At 43.3% G+C, this 15,514-nt stretch overlaps 1 protein-coding gene across 1 annotated transcript in view; it reads right to left on the bottom strand.

Moving 5' to 3' along the window:
• LOC134227984 (protein spitz-like) overlaps positions 1-15,514 on the bottom strand; it is a 156,326-nt gene that overhangs the window by 125,517 nt on the left and 15,295 nt on the right. The gene's annotated exons all lie outside the window — the stretch shown is intronic.

Genomic DNA, 15,514 nt, shown 5'->3' with positions numbered 1-15,514 from the left:
CCTATTGAACAATAGAAAAGATATCTTGCAAGCAGCCTAATCTGTTCGCGATTTAAATCGTGGCCAACAAGAACCAAACTAATTTTTGTGGAAAACGCAAATGCTGTTATTGAAGTTGTTCTTACTTCAGCGACTTTTATGCCTAATAGGCACAAACTTGTGCATGGTTTTCTATTCAATCCTCTTAATGATGAACCAGGCATTGCAACTTATCCCATCATTCGATCTTCTGAGCAAAGATACTGATGATATGCTGGGATATCGATCTTTGTTATCTATCTGCTCAGTAAACAAAGTGCAACGTTCGCCATGGAGAACCTTTTTTTCACTTCTTTTGTTGTAGCAACGCCCTCGCAATGTGAACAAACCCCGAACCGCGCTGGCTATCAGGATCATCATCAAATGCTCAAATGATAATATCTTTCCAGAGTGCTCTTTGATTAGGGATAATATCTTTGCACAGGCAAAGATAATATCCTGTGCTCAGATGATATTGCAATGCCTGTGATGAACCTAATAGTTCTGTAGATTATGACTTCAAAGATGACCAATCAGAATATGTATAATATACATACGTTCAAATATGTTTCCGAATCTGAATCACATTCAACCAGGTACGTGGGAATTTGTATAAACTGATACTCGAACGCGAAGATGATCGGAAGTGGGAAATGGAAGAAAGTTTCTGCACGTTGTTCAATTCAGCTTACAAAACTCACTTCATGTGGGAACATACGAACATGCATACATACATCCATGAACGAGGGAGTACCCTGATGGTTGCTTCGAAGACAAACCATCTGATCGAACATCTAAAAATACATTATAATCATCGGTCGGTTCCTCGAGCATCGTGCATTTACACACATCGCACTGGATCACTACATAGACACAGACATGGGTTCGACAAATCGCCGCCACCTTCCGATGCGCGGAGCTTCCGATCCGAGACGAGACGATGGTCAGCACATGGATAACCGCCCACACCCCCCAGCCAGCCAGAGTGATGGTGGGCGCCCTCGACTTTGAAGCGTAATTGTACCAAATGAAAAGTACTTTCCGTAACCAATTACTAGAACACAAACAACGAATGGAATAATTGTATGGAAAATAATCGGCAGAAAGCTTTTGAATCAGGCTGCGCTTAGTTTCACCTGCTTCTTGGTTGCCTTCTGAACGCCAGTTTGGGGCTATCAATGAATCTATCGATTCCCGAATGAGTTGAAGATAGATATATCAGTAATTAGTCTTGAAGGCGCTTTCTTTCTTCATGATCGGCACCGGACAGCTTCTAGTAGTAGCAAGAATAAAAGACAAACACAAAGAAAATTATTTAGAACAGGATTTATCAAGATCTGAATTACGATTAATATTAGTATTACTGTTTTGTAACAAAATATTTAACTTATGAAATAGAGAACCACCGAGAACTGAAAGATACAAATAGCGAAACTCCCAAATAAATTATGTATAGTTTCCCCTGACGTCGATCTTCTATCACCAAGCGCAGCCAAGTGGAAATAAACTTCTAACTGATTTTTTTCTACCTTATTCATGAGTTAGCATTAGTGCGAATAATTACTGTAATCGCACTTTGTATGCCAATTGCTGATGTTTTTTCCATCATTTTTTTGGGTGCCGACCATCGTAACGTAATCGCCGGTTCGCCAGTTCAGGTGCCAGGTCAGCGAAATTCTGTCCATATTTTGCACATAGCAGTCTGAGGAGCGGTACTATGCAACAACAATAACAACATCAACTCGGGGAAACAGAATGAAAGTTCAGTTCGGTCAGAACAATTTCCGTTCATTTGCAAGTACACGTGGTTCAGCACATCTCGCTCTGCATCAAGTTTGAGCTCGATGGAAAATCACTGCCGAGCGGGATTGGAGATGTTGTAATTGTGGCAGATGATTTACCTGATATAATAAGCTTACGGTACGGAGCCTACAGAATGTGTTTTTTAGTGAGTGCATACACCTTTAATGGATGAAGCTCATATTGCTTCATGAATATTGTTTTGACTTGAATAGGGTAAAAGTCGTAGATGCTCCTACAGCTGCGATAGTGTATTTTTTTGGGAAATCAACAGAATAAACGTAGCAACCCACATTTTTGATCAATTAGTTAAACTGCCAGTGTACAATACAAACAAAAACAGTTTAGCAATATCTTTGAAATCGATAAATTATTCTCAAATACATTTTTTTTCTAGCCTTTGCACCAACAGTTGCGGGGGGCCCTCCTTAGCCGTGTGGTAAGACGCGCGGCTACAAAGCAAGACCATGCTGAGGGTGGCTGGGTTCGATTCCCGGTGCCGGTGTAGGCAATTTTCGGATTGGAAATTGTCTCGACTTCCCTGGGCGTAAAAGTATCATCGTGTTAGCCTCATGATATACGAATGCAAAAATGGTAACCTGGCTTAGAAACCTCGCAGTTAATAACTGTGGAAGTGCTTAATGAACTAAGTTGCGAGGCGGCTCTGTCCCAGTGTGGGGATGTAATGCCAGTAAGAAGAAGAAGAAGACCAACAGTTGCGGTAGTGTTCAAATAGTTGCGAGTCCCATACAAAAACAATGAGATTTATAAATACAAAAAAAACTAATTAAAAATACCGCAACTATTCGAAAATTGAATGATTGGAGAATGATTTTAAGCAACAGTGATAGATTACGTTGCGACCAGAATATATTTCGCTCAAAATAGTGTTCATGGCCTTTGGATACAGCTCCAAGAAATGCAGTATCGTTTAGATGTAAGCGATAAAACAGTGATTTCGCGTGGTTATTGCCTCCACTATTAAGTCTTTTACCCTACTATATCGTCTGTATATTGTCTTACTCAATTATCATTTTCACCAACCAAGGGAAGATCCGTAAAGTGCGTCACACGAGAAATGCAAATGTTCAGCCCTTCCCCCTTCATCAGGTAGTGAAGATCGAGTAATTCACCCAGCATCGTGGCAAAAGGCATCCCATCCAACATAATGTAGGTAATGCAACTCTGGGTAGGCTGATTACCGAAGTTCTACAGTTACAGTTATCAAGAATGTAAAAGTACAGTCAACGGATGGATTAAACCCCAACAGACCCGGCAATTAACCAGGAACAACAATTGGAAAATCGGATCTTGAAACATAAATTGGGATTTGAGGCAAAACGGTAGCTTCTCAAGCGACGGCAACGTGGAGTTGGCTTCATGGTGATCGGTGCAAGCAACTCGTTAAAGGACCTATTCCGTGAAGTATGCGTTCTATAAAAGTCCTGATAAAGTCTACGGAGAGTACCCTTCTTCTTCATTGGCATAACATCCTCCCCTAGGACGTTGCCTCCTCGCAGCTTAGGGTTCATTAAGCACTTCCACAGTTATTAACTGCAAGGTTTCTAAGCCATGTTACCATTTTTGCATTCGTATATCATGAGGCTATCACGATGATACTTGTATGCCCAGGGAATTCAAGACAATTTCCAATCCAAAAATTACAAAGACCGACACCGGGAATCGAACCCAGCCACCCTCAGCATGGTCTTGCTTTGTAGCCGAGCATCTCACCGCACTATGTAAAAATTCTCATCAGAGCCGCAAAGGCACAGATCGGGAAAGAATACAATTTCCATCATTGGAACGGAAAGCCATCATTCCACTACCACCGATAATCGTCTGCGACTTGTGACCTTTGCTGTTTATAGAGCGATTGTAATCACCTTGATGGACAATTGTTATATCCAGCGTGGCAGCGTGCCGGAAAAAGCCGGGAAGACACGAATAAACAACAGCAGCAGCCTTTCGAGCAGCCTGCCTCTAGACTTGAAGAAGATTTCAAAGAGCGTGTTGGGGAGGAACGCATCTAGCTATTCAAATCGGCGAGACTGGCCCTGACCAAGGTCATCCAAGAGAGCAAGCAAGCCTACTTCGACAGACTGTGTCAGAGCGCCAACACGAACCCATGCGGTAATGCCTACCGGGTGGGCCCAGAACAAGGAGAGCACTGTCACCTCCCGAGAGATGGCCCAAGAGATGGAAGACCATAATCAGAATGCTATTGTCACACCAAGGCCCTACTCATTGACCAGCAGCGATGGTAAGAGCAGCCGACAAAGAGGCGGTGAGTTCGGGATACCGACCTGAGTTCGGGATACCGAAGATGATGTTAGAGACAGCCATATTGCAGAGGTGTCTGGGCGAGCGGAATATATGGAACAATGGAAGAGACAGCGTTTTGTTACCAAAACCAGACAAGCCACTAGGAGACCTCCTGGCGCAAAGACAAATATGCCTGAAAGATACTGTAGGGAAGCTAATGAAGTTGTTAATTCTAAACCGGCTGTTGCCGTATGTGGAGAACATTGAAGAAGTGTCAAGCGAGCAATTTGGCTTTCGGAAAGGAAGGTCTAAACTAGGTGCCATCAAATCAATTGGTGGTGTTGCTGAGTTCGACATCGATTGCATGCGGCGCGGTATTCGCTTCTGCGCGTTGATAATGCCCGACGTGCTCAATGTCTTCAACAGTGCTAGCTGGGCGGAGATCGCGAACTCGTTACTCGGCTGGGAGTACCAAGGGGTTGTACAAGATTCTGAAAAGCTACCCCCAGTATCGATCCCGGTCCAGTCTGGTTGTCGCCGTTGAGCTCAAACTGTAACGCCCAAAGTTGGAGCGTACGCATAGGCTGATGTGCCTGAAAGTCGTCAGTGCATTACCACATCGTATCTCTCGAGGCAGACTGCGTACTCACGATCATGATGCCCATCAATCTGGTAGTCAAGGAAGACGAGAAATGCTACACCCACCGGTATTGCAGAAAAACATCAAGGTAACATTGGTAGCCAAATGCCAGAAGGAGTGGGACAACTCAACCAAAAGCACCGTCTAGTCCCAAGAGTGTCGGCCCGGATTATCAGATACTGGAATGCTGGCTTGACCCAGTTCTTAACAGGCCACGGATGCGTCAGGTGGTAGCTGGAAAGTTTTGGACATGTGACTTCACCCGCCAGTCCGGTATGTCCAGACCTGTAAAACACGGCTGGACACGTCATATTCACATCATCATGTTTGACGTGGAGATGAGTGCAATGATCGAGGCATGAAGAATGGACCCTACCACCGATAGCATCGTTGAAGAAATATGCCAGAACGCAGAGCAGTGGAGTAACAACGAGGATAATCGACATCATACAATGAGGTTGGAGCATAGATCAGCTGCAAGCCGCCATGGCAGAACCATGGACCATGAGCGTCAGAGTGTATCGTTACGGAAGATAGATGTCGATAATGAAAGGTCGCGCGCAATACCAGCTACCAACGTCGCACTTGTCGTTAGCTTGTGAGGAGTGCGTAGCCGCAGAACGTCGGGTTTCGGCCCGTTGCCGGGGAATTTATTTTATTTTATTTATAGATCCAGCATCGGAGACTTGAAAGTGCTGCGTACCATCTACGGTGGGGTGCAGATGGCGGACCATCGTTCACACCGCGAAAATCGGATGACTGCGGTGGGCCGGGCACGTAGCCAGAATGTCGGACAGTAACCAGGTTAAAATGGTTCTCGGCAACGATCCGACAGGCACAAGAAGGCGAAATGCGCAGCGGGCAAGGTGGATCGAACAGGTGGAAGATGACTTGCGGACCCTGCGTAGACTGCGTGGTTGGCGACGTGTGGCCATGGACCGAGCCGAATAGAGAAGACTCTTATATACCGCACAGGCCACTACGGCCTTAGTCTGAATAAATAAATAAAATAATCGGGGACTTGAAATCGTTCGCGATCGATGTGGGAGCTGAATGGCTTAACCACTAATCTGGGAACTCAAGGGCACTGTAAATCGGTAATTAGAATATGCTAGATCCACCAGCCGAGGCCTAGTCCTAGTACGGTTCGTCGCGCGTGAACGTACCGGTCTCAGGTCGTTTGAGTACCATTGAACTGATCGTTATTTCCACCCGAAGTCCTTGGATCGACTTCAGCACTCGATCGTTCCCGTTGCGGTGGGCCGTAGGTTAAGAGAGAGCTTCCAATGCAGGTTACCCAAGCAGCATGCGCAACATCTTGCAAATAACTACTTGTTCCTAATAAATTGTAAAATATATCCGCTACCGGGGACTATCCAAGTAGTTTGCAATTAAGGCGAGAGCTGAATAGCTCAACGATTATGTTCGGAGCCGAATGGCTTAATGGCATGGGAAGTTCGTTTACTTGGAGTTGGCTAGATTCACCGCCGGAGACTAGTTGAGTAGGTCGTGGCGTACACCATTTAACATGAAACCATTTAACCGGAAGCTATCTTCACCCGGAGTCCTTGGCTCGGACCCGGCACTCATCTGGCCTCCCGTTCAAGCAGATCGTTGATTGAGGAAGAACTTCCGACGCCGTGGAACTCCCCGTCGGAGGAGGATTGATCCACCTATGGATTGATCCACCTATGGAGACTATGGGGAGAGGAACCCAAAGGGCTCAATAAATGGTCCATGAAGGGGAGCCAGAGGACACCAGAATGACCCTAGCCGGAATGAAGGAAGTGCAAAGCTCGCCAACTAAGGAAGGGCGCTGAATAAAAACACGAAGAGCCTACCTTCCGAATTATTACCAAAAGGTAATTCCGGGAGGACCTAGGCTAAAGCTAAAGCTCTTTAGGGTATTTCTTGGCAGCAGATCTCCCAGAACGGGTCTCCCACCCCAGCGCTCTAAACTTTGCGACGGGTTACAGCCTCCTAAACACTTCCGTCGGATATAATAATAAAGATCACGTGCTGTTTGGCGGATGGCCTTTCTTGGACGTTATAAATGTAATGTCTTCCATAGGCCCGAACATTGACTCGTTAGAAAATTCGGAAGCAACTATGCACGTCACGAATTAACGAAATGACAGAACGATGTGTTTCAATATCCAACGCTTGGCAGTTGAAGGGGTTGTTGGACAGTACCGCCAGAAGCTGGACGAGAGGATACAAGGTGCCAATGAATCTGGCGACGTCGATAGGTGGTGTCAAACCTGCGGACCCCAAACTTGCGGGGAAATTGGAGGAACATTGCCCAAAAACGACAATTATGAAGCTGTACAATACACCAGGCATAGATGTAACAGCTCTGTAGTCAACACGCTATCCAGGTAGGCATTACACAGGCAACTATTTGATTGTAATCAATTAGTATATAAATTCTATTGCCTTTATTTCCAGATATCCATAATTTGACTACCATTTAACCGATTATCAGCACATGTCATTTTTAAATATTTAATATGCCTTTTTGTCTAATGTCTAATGTCTTTACCTTTTTAATGATATACAAACTCTTAAACAGTATATAATTAACCAGTTCGAGCCCGAATCATCCTTGTCGGTGGTCTTGTTAGCGGTAATCGCTTCATGATCTCTGACGATATATCCTCTTATTACATCGCACAAGATATCAAATCACACCACCGCCACCGCCAGAGGATTCTCGTAAAGCATCATCATTCACCAGTGGCTTTTGTGTACGCCGCTCTCTCATCAGCGTGAACTCTGCTTCCAGGCCGCCCGATCCAAAGGTGTTCGTGTATGCATCAATGCGCCCACATATTTGCCTTATCCGAAATTCGCTGCCAATCGTTGCATCGAAAGCCTTTAGCATGTCACCTTGTGCGGTCTCGAGAACCCGCCCGCCTGCCCTATCTTTGGCATCGGCCGGCAGTGGAAACACATTCGGGCTAGAGGTGCAACGGCATGGAAAAGGGGAGTAACTAAATTGAGATTAATTTATTCGGTCTCGACAGTGCTACGCAAGTTTCTCGGTAGGTCATTGCCTATTGTTGATACAAAATTGTTCCCTAATCGGTGTCCGTTGGCGAAAGGTGTACCGCTCCGGATACCTGGGAGTCAGTGCATCCCAAACCAGCGGGGTGCTTTTATAAATTAGCTCTTTAATCGATAGTAGGGTCAAGTTCAAATTACAGTTTTTAAGAATGGCAATAGACATAACTGCGATAAACACGCCGAATATAAATGACAGTAAAATATATCAATCTAATCAAACAACCATCTCCATAAGTGGGCCGTAAGGATTCGGAATTTGTGAACCCCCTGCAGCAAGCAGCGAAACAGAAGAGATTGGAGAAATCCGTTGAACGTGATCCTTTGGCTATTGCTAATAATCGATAATAAATACAGAGGTCCTGCCGGTTCTGGGCGGCGGCATTATGTCATGTCAATTTCTCGTATCGAGCCCACCTTCGACGACCTAGCTAGACCGATCGGAACAGCAAAAGGAAGCAGACAAAATTTGAGGGCCGGAATTTAGATGTAAAATGCCCTCCCGCAGCACACATAAAAGTGTTTTATTTCTGCAGAAGGCCTCTCACCGGCAATACCCAAATGGCCTGCGTGATCTGTTGTTTGTCGTCACGTTTTTGCCGAGTATTCCGAGCTCGGTGGCATTGGATGTTTGTTTTTCAGTGTGACTGCAGTTTTTGGGACGCTTTTGTTAGTTTCCGATGTTTCCCATCACATAGCTCTTTGACGCTTCGTTGCTGTGCTAAATCATCGTTCATATGATGGCATGTACATGGCATCGTCATGGTGGTCAGATGAATGAGGTTCCGATTGCATAGATTGTAGGAAATTCAATAGTCACACGTAGACCAATTATTATGGGGCGGAAGCACTATATATACTACCGCCGTTCGAAATTGAGTTATTTTATAGGGAAGTAACGCAGCACTGTAATGATTATGAAAAAAAAATCTAACCTGTAAACTAGCTCTGATGAAGACATACGAAGGAGCTACTTTTTCAAAGTAGGAGTAAGTGGATTGACTAATTGACGTTTCTTGCTTAGATTTTTTTCCCTTCTTTATTATCTTATTTTTTCTAATTGTAGATTACGATCAATACCGTTCTTGCCTAGAATATTATTTCGTTATGTTCACAATAAGGATTACGTTCAAATGCACTTTAGAACGAAAGTTTATGCACATTCTGGTTTACGCCAGCAAATTAAAATGGAAAAATGATTCTAACGAATCGAATTTGTTCCAAAGTTTCGGTTCCTTCGCATATTTAAAATTAATTTTCACTAATTACCTATAGATATACCCATATTGTTTGGCGATTTTAGAACAAACAAAAAAAATGGCCCAGGCTGTAGAATTGATGTATCGTAGAGCGACACTGAAGACTAAATCATCCCTTGTCATAAGACGAGTTTGTACAATCCCATTGAATTCCACCACTTAATTGTATCTTGACAGATACGTATTTCGACCTCAACAGTAAGGCCGTCTTCAGTGTCTCGTACTCGACTCGACTAGACATTCCACTAAAAAGCTCAACATAATTTTCTTGACTAAATCATGGAAAAACATGAATGACGTAGAGTAACACAAACATTTAGTTTGCATCACTGTCATGATCATAATTACTCACGGAGTCATGGAATCGCAACAACCTACGAGTGTTGCGTGAACGCGCGACTGTCATATAATTTTTATTACGGCTTACTATAGATGCAGAACCATGAATGAAATATAGACCATTGGACGGATGTAACCAATTGCAGAAATTGGACAACTTTTCCATTTTGACTCACACTCGCTAGCTAAATACTATTCCGCAGTATTTAGTCATTCATCGCTCTTATGCCCAGTAACATCGCGTACTCGCTCATATCGAAGACAACAGACTTGATTGTCGTGTGTTAAAAACGTATTTTAGCGGCGCTATTCCCGCCTGGCTTCGAATGAAGAGCATACGTAAGACCGTGACATCATTACTGAAACTTTCCAATTCAAACGATATGTTTCCTCATACGAAAGGTTCCTACGTGCTCGAGATTCGTCTGCTTTTCCGTCGTTCTTGCCGGCTCGGGGATGTGTAGTGATTATAATGGACGTTTAGCGTGCTCGCGGCTAAAGGTAGTAATTGAACTAGTGGAGGTGGTCGTTTTTTGAACCACTTGATTTTCCGCAACGATGGTTGCCTTAAGTGATACGGTTGACAGAGGCGAACACTTCTTCCATTCCATTCCCCCTACTCTCTGGTCAGTAGAGGAGAGTACCCTCCGATGAGACCGAGCTATCATGCTAACCGGTAGCGACCAGTTCGATTCCAGTTTGGTTAATATGTTGGAGCATGAAGATGAAGGTTAAACCATATCCAGTCTGCCGATTATATATTGTTTGATGGCGTACATTGATTGATAACCCAAAAAAGTAAAATAGTTTGAAGCTTCTCAATATTTGTGCGGTTCAAAATATGTTAGACCATCTAGTTTTAAGAAAAACCCCTCTCCCCTACATAGTCACATGATTAGCCATTTAACCGTAAGAATTCCTCGTTTGTGAGGCGACTCCCAACAAGCATGCACCCTCCGAGACTCACCTGTAATAACGCCCAAAGACAAAAAGACATTTTGGTCGGTAATAAGCTAAAATGATTGCTATCATTGCCAGTAATAACTAAATTTTCGTCTACCGTTCCTATAATGAGTCTAAAAATTAGGTGCCAGAAAAAAAGTGATGTTTTTCTGCGATTCTCACATTTCCTTCCCCGGTCACACATATAGCGATAGGGTGGAGAAAAACAGTAACGTAATTGGTCAATACCTACTTAGAGGACGCAGCGTTGGCTCTTGTCATGTTCTCCACGCTGTAGTGGGTTGGGTGTGAACTTTTTCATCTATTCTATTGGGGCGCGGGTTAGTATGAAAAACTACGGTGGCAAATGTTGTCACCTTAATCGTATCTAGAATATGTTCAAGTCAAAATAGAGAACAATCGTTGTTATGCTGTAGCATGAGTAAGTTCTTCAGTTGATGTTCACAATTGACTCTTCATAGTCTCGTGGATCACTCTGCTTTTAGATAGGTTTATGTAGGGGGATTCGGTTCTAGTAAGATCAGAGAGGGGGAGAGAGTATTCCATGTTGGTGGCTTCCCTGTTCAATAAATGTATTTTGTAGATATCATTGCGTGAATAAAACACACTGACTTTTCTGAATCCCTCTCAAAATCAAAATTGATGTTTGTAAACAAAACAGATGTGACGAGCTGTGATGAGTATTACTCTTCAAGCACGTACCGTAGTGCTTCAAGAGTATACATACCTTAATATTCTACATGTTTGAAATCAATTACGCAACTATAAAAAAATATCTGTTAAGTAGTATTATATACCTTTGATCTGTATATCGTGCGTAAGGTTGACAGTTATTGATTTCCTCTTAATAAAAACATGTGCTTGTGTTCATGTGAGCATTGCAGATTGGATTTTGCACAGTTTCACCTTAAGTTGAATTAAATTGAGATGAAAACAAGAAAAGCCCGTGCCCCTCGGATTGTGGATCTTGTACCCGGACGGAAGCCCCAAAAAGCAATTGTATTTAGATGCGACGATACATCCTTGCGAAAGCAGCCAATGCATTGGCGGTATCGTCCGCGAGAGCATCTCTAACGCTGACGTTTTTTTTAATCTGGTGTTTTCGACACCAGCACAGATGGTGTTCGACCGAGTTAAGAACACTACAGATTTCGTAGGATGTCCGAAAGGGATTCCCACCGAAACTATGTGAGAGTCAGCTCTGAACTGGACAAAAACCTGCTGATTTGGGCAGGTCTATTCAGGTGGATGTGGTGCCCTAATTTTGCGGAAATGCGTGGTGGTAGTTACGTTACGGGCACTTCAGTTACGGTCCCAATCTTCCACAAAGCTTCTTTTAATCCACATTTTGGTATCTGCCAAAAGGAAGGACGTTGCAAAACATTGGATTTCGTATCCGATGCCAGCAAGGAGATCCGCCGTGGTGTTGTTAAGTCTTTCGCAGTTATCTGGGATCCAGACAAACGTCGTATTCGGGTGGCGTATGTTGGTATGTTGGCGAGAATGCTCTGAATCAAGCCTCTCGTTCTGAAGTGCGGAAATAACGCTGGCTGAATTGGTCAGAATTAAAACCGGTTTCCTCGATGGATATTGAAACAATGTGCTTAAAGTTCCAACGCTTAGCATTTAAAGGGGTTGTTAATAAGTAGGGGAGACTGGGTAGACTTGATCCCCTTTTTTGATTTCCGATGTATCACAGCCAAAAGTAAATAAACATACGCGATTACCACACATAATCTCTAAGAAATATATTATTTAACTTTACTGATGTATGACAGTCCTTAAATTATTGATGTTATTGATACACAATCGATTTTTTGGAGAGCTGTCAAAAATCGACTTTGAAAATATTCGGGGGAAATTGATCCCTCTCCAAGAACTTGCTTTGATAAAATTAGAAAGGTGCCCTCATGTTTTTAAAATATTTTCGCTTCAAAATACGCGGAATTATCGAGTTGCTGTGCGTATACATGAACGATTTTTGTTATTGAATTCGACAGCACATGCTATTTTAAAATTTGGGGAGATTTGATCCCCTTTCTATGAGATCTACGCAATAAATAATTTTTCCTGCCAACCCTTCATCAAATCCGTCAAATCTAGAAAAAAATAGAAGCCTAAGAACAGATTTATATTTTTTTGAATTTTTTCGCCAAATTTTTCTATGGAAGACTAATGGGGGATCAAGTGTCCCCATATTGAGGCAATAACTTCAAATCCTAATATCTCAAAACTTTGATGGAATGTTGACATTTTCATCAGTACAGATCAATAAGCATATTTATAGCTTGTTGCTGTGAAAAAACGAAAGACCTTGGTCATTGTTATGAAAAGTTGTTCAAATTTTGCGTAGCCAATAAAAAAATCTTTAGGAAGGTCAAAACATACAAACCGCTCTGCAGAATAAACAAGGTTGTCAATCCAAAGAATAACTCACCACATAAAGGTCATTTTTCTAGAGGATCTATACTAAAAAAATACGCTAGAACAAAACTACTTTAGTTCTCGATAAAACAGGGGGTGATCAAGTCTCCCCGGGGATCAAGTCTACCCACCTTCCCCTACAGAAGTTAGACAAGCGGATAGAAGATGCCAACGGATCTGGCGATGTTAACAGATTGTGGTAAAATATCCACGAAGCTGTGACTAAAACAGTGCACGAAGTATTAGAAGTACCAGGAAGAGAAAAATGCTGCCAGGAGTCGGATGCTAGTAGCCCGTTGCAATAGAGAACGATACATTGTAGCAAGGTCAGAAGAGAAACGAATCTACCTCAGAAATAAAAGGTAGCACGAAGAGAGTGTGATAGCTGAAATATAGGACAACATGGACATATGAAACGATATGCGGAGGTTTTTCGCGGCCCGCAGCATAAGGCTGTGCGTGTGCTAACCATGTGCAATGACCGAGTGACTCGGTGACGGTCATGCTATGGAACCGCCAACGCTGGATGAGGTTAAGAGGGCTCTAAATGAACTGAAAAACAAAAAAGTTCCTGGGAAGGACGAGATCCCGGTCGAGCATCTCAAATTTGAAAGTAAGCAACTGCCTTAATCAATCCACTATATTATTCAAAATATGGAAGTATGAATTCACGGCTGGTTGGATAGCCTTATATGTCCGATCTATAAAAGAGGGCATTGACTAGAATGTGCCAATTACAGAGGTATCACCCGTTTGAACTCGGCGTATAAAAGTCTGTTACGTATTCTGTTTACCAGACTGAAACCGATTGAGCAGTCCTTCGTCGGCGGATACCAGGTAGGTTTTCGTGAGGGCCGAACAACGACGGACTAGATGTTTAGCCTTTGGATAATCCTTGATTAATTCCGAGGGGTATAACTTGCAGACTTGTCATCTGTTAATTGATTTCAAAGCAGCGTACGATTCAGTGAAAATAAATTTACTGTGGCAGATAATGTCTGAGCATGGTTTTCCGGCGAAACTAGATGCTCCAGGCTCCAGGTGCCCAGGAGGCTGTCAGAGTTCGTCAGTTATGTCCCGGTGTCCCCGATTCCAACTCTACGGCCAGAAACCGACCCATCCGTAAACCTATATCCGTGATTTCTATATTCTCCGTGTAAAAGTTCAGCCACCGACCTTCTAAGGATCACAAAATTGCCACCTCTGCAAAAATGATGAGCTATAGAGCTGTTTATTGTGGGTGTAGAATAGTGCCAGCTCATTGCTTTATGCCAGAGAACTCGTTGCACTTGGGAGAGACAGACACCGGCCATCGTGCACAGGATCCGGTCCCCTTGAACAAGGATAGGGCTCCTATGATATCCGGATGTGCTGGCGGCGAAAGAAGCGGCTTTGCGGATACGGCTCTGAAGTACTGGTTGATGATCGGTGACAGATTCTCGATGAGGTTACGGTGGGATAAGCAGGTGTGTAGCCTGCTCGATGAAAGCCTGACCAATCCACAGCCGGATCGTTGACCCTTTGTGGTTTACACAGGGCTCGGACTAGATTCGCTCTGGTTTTACAGCTGATCTTCACTGCACGGAAATGCAGAAGATAAGACCCCAACCAATAGAGATTCCAGGCACATTAACTATTTTCCGGTTGGGGATGGGATGGTTCCCAACTTTTTGCTCGGACCGAATCGTTGACGCCTCCCTTGGCAAACATGACCACGAATGAATTTACTGGCGGTCATGGAAGTCTTACAAAAGTACACCCGATTCTGTTTTCACACGGATTTTTTTCACACGGCCGTGTAAAAAAAATCCCATACAAAATTTTTGCAAAGTTGCTCCATTTTGCATGATTCGTCGAGAAATCATAAACCTTTTTTAACACGGGTTTTCAATTTTCAAATTTTAAACTGATTTTTTTTTTACACGGAACGTATCCCCCGTGTAAAAAAGAATCGGGTGTAGTTCAGCGTATGATGGCGCTTCTATCCGTGACGACGATCAAGAGAAAGTCGTCGACGTGAATAAAATTGTGGATGTTTGATGGTAGAAAGCTAGACGCTCCGTTCATGACGACGAGAAAACCCCTAACTGACAAGACCGACTCTTGCGGTACGCCTGTTTACTCCTGGCAGGCTTCGTGGCTTATTTCAAATAAAAACTTGGAAGGAGCGTCCCATGAGGAAGTTCTACATAAAACCAAGGATGTTGCCGGAAAAAAATCCCACCCATTAAGCTACTACTTGAAGGCGTCCTGAAGGATATCTCCTAAGTTAGCAAAATAGCAGCCCGTTCCGTAGACTAGACGGAAGGTGTGCAGCTAAAAACCAAATCTGCCGTCTGTTTCGAGTTTCTCCCGTGGTTCATCTACTTCTCCACAACCACGAGATTGCCCAGAATTGCGAAACTTCCCGGGTATAAACACTGTTTTTCGGATTTGGGATGACGATACTTTCTTTTTTTTTCTTCTTTAAAAATGACGATACTTCGCTGCCACATTAGAATAATACCGTTGATTCAAAAACTACATGGAAACAGCGGCGTATGGCACCATGGATAAAACATAACTGAAACGAACTAGATCGAAAAAACTTCGTATGTACTGTAGAACCTGCCAACCGACAGAAATTTGTCAAGTAAGTCGTTACTTACAAATACAAACGTTAATAAAGAATTCAATTATTTTTCAGAACATACCAGTGTTTTGGTACATCTTTTTTATTGGCAGATTAGAGTCCAATGAACAC

Source organism: Armigeres subalbatus, chromosome 3 (genome assembly GCF_024139115.2).
Source record: "Armigeres subalbatus isolate Guangzhou_Male chromosome 3, GZ_Asu_2, whole genome shotgun sequence".
NCBI classification, from domain to species: domain Eukaryota; kingdom Metazoa; phylum Arthropoda; class Insecta; order Diptera; family Culicidae; genus Armigeres; species Armigeres subalbatus.
This window is presented reverse-complemented; position numbering and strand designations above follow the sequence as displayed.